This window comes from Triturus cristatus, chromosome 3_2, assembly GCF_964204655.1.
Source record: "Triturus cristatus chromosome 3_2, aTriCri1.1, whole genome shotgun sequence".
NCBI lineage: Eukaryota > Metazoa > Chordata > Amphibia > Caudata > Salamandridae > Triturus > Triturus cristatus.
This window is the reverse complement of record NC_140584.1, coordinates 322,403,707-322,406,145: the sequence shown is the minus strand read 5'-3', so window position 1 is coordinate 322,406,145 and position 2,439 is coordinate 322,403,707. Positions and strand designations below refer to the sequence as shown.

General features: G+C 42.4%; 1 pseudogene; it reads right to left on the bottom strand.

Annotated features, from left to right (window-relative positions):
• Nucleotides 1–975: 975 nt before the first annotated feature.
• On the bottom strand, nt 976–2,234 carry LOC146857282 (uncharacterized; annotated as a pseudogene).
• Between the last annotated feature and the right edge of the window lie 205 nt (nt 2,235–2,439).

Genomic DNA, 2,439 nt, shown 5'->3' with positions numbered 1-2,439 from the left:
CAATCTTCTGTTGATGACATATGTGTCTTTATGAAAAAAAAATATTTGTAATATATGTATAGCTAAAATTTAATGGAAGAAGACATGGGCAAATAAGTGTCTAAATACAGTATTAGCATCAGCAGAGGATTGCGGTCGCGTGAGTTATAGTTGCCTGCACTAACTATAACGGGGGAATTTCATTGTTTTTTTACGAGTGAAATGTACAGCTAACTATAACATGTGTGAAACCTATGGTTTTTTCAGTGAATATATATATATATATATATATACATACAAATATGAGATACTGAATATAGATTTCTAAACAGTTAATGTACAAAGCACCTCACCAGACGCGTCTGCACCAGAGTCTTCAACATCCCTGGCCAAGCACCGAAAACACCAAGTCGGGAACCCTGTAGAGACTGGGGCACAGGAAGTAATCTCTCCGGGCACCAAAGTCGTCCCGCGAGTGCGTCCACTCCAAGACTGAGTTCCTGAGCTCCACCTCACGGACACTGCTTTTTATAGTTAAATCAACACGTTCAAGAACCCTCTAGCAGGCGTTCTCGCCCATCTATCCATCATAGGTGCTGGCCGCATCTCTGCGTCAGACCCACCCATACAGACCTGGCCAGATTCTGCTTGGGTGCGCCGAGGCAAAAGACATTCCTTTCCCTATCTCCAGCCTTGGAGATCCTTGCACAGCGCATCCTCCCTATGTCCTAGAGATAAGCATAGAATGCGCAAAAACAAGCTCAAGGCACAAAATAACCTCACGAGGTATGTCTTGCACCAGCTCATACTGGTTTACGTGAAAAACATGTTTGTTACTGCTGAAGTGTAACTACAGGTCAAAGCAGCACAAAATGGAAATGTAATACAACAAAATGGAAGACCAGAGCATCACATGGAATCGAGGTCAATATGCAGTTTAGCACGTGTAACGTGTAAAATGGCAAATGCAATACATTCCACCCCTTGACCCTCGATTCACCCATCATATCCCATTGGCCTAAATACTATGGTTTTGGGACGAAGAAGGGAGAGAAGATTAGGAATACATTGAATACCACAACATAATGAAAAAGAAGCACAAATAATCACTACGATAACACCCAAGATATAACGAAGCTGTCCAAAATTAGGTAGCCACCCAAACAACCAATCCCACCATCCTTGATCAACGTTTTGGGTAACCCCTTTCACTAAATCTTTTAAGGTATTAATATGCGCATGGATAGATGTAGAATGATCAGATAAATTGAAACAACAGAGTCCATCAAAGTCCTCGCAACCGTGGTTGTGTTTTAACAACAGATAGTCCACAGCTGCCCTATTGTGCAAAACAGCTTTTCTAGTGCCTTGAACATCTAATAACAAATCAGCTAAAGCGGCAGAAGTATGATTGAGATTCTTCGCAATTAAACAGGCAAGCTTAGCAATAGTTCTTGCATTATAAACGGACAGTCCTGGCACTCCTACAATGGAAATAGCCAAACTAGTATACTCTGCCCTAGAAAGCAAGTCAATATTGGAATCACAATCCTCAGGTAATTGAACAGCAGCTGTAGGGGAGCGAATATGTGTGATAGACTGCATAGGAAAAAGCATAGACTTAATCGTGATAAGGCACAAGGTCCTCCAGTTATATTACCTGGTATGTAAGTGTATGAAATATTGCCACAGGAGAACAGCCATCCCTTAGATAATTTCACATGGTTAACATGGCCTGCGGTTAATACTGTATGATTACAGACCATATGATTGGTAACATTACTGCAAAAGCTGTCATGTCGTGACTGACATCATTTTTGTTGATCAGTGGTCAATTGTGTGCTTTTCTCTAGTTTCAATTGGCCACACTTGCCAATTTTGGCAGGATCACAAGTTAGTTGATAGCAAACGTCTCCAGTAGTGATGTTGTAGGTAACAATACTCATCATGTTCCTCCAGAGGTTATCTGTAACCTCCGGGCAAAAACGACAGTACTCATAAAGACTCAGATGTATTTGAACATCAGTTTTCTCCACTACCCCATCAAAGTTAGTTTGGTTGAAAATGTGCAGAAGCACACATGCAGGGGTAGGTACGGCAACAAGACAAGTGGATATCATATCAGCTGTACTCTGAAGATTTCTCATACAGAAGTGGGAAGTGTTCAGCACATTCTCGGCCAAGTAGGTCCAGATGTTATCTGGTTGCTGCAACAATGCTGTTATCCGACTCGGGCGGTTGATCCCCTTCGGCATCCCCGGGCCCTCCTAGACCCCTCCGGACACGCCCAAACACAGACCACACAGCGCAAGCATCGCAGCGGCAAGCCATACTGTGATCTAGAAACAGAAAAGAAACTGGTATAATCACTCTCGTAAATAACATTTTTCAGCAGGTACATTTTCCCACTGTTCGTGTCCGGGTCTCATGATGACAAGGATATTATCCTTTCCTTTAGCG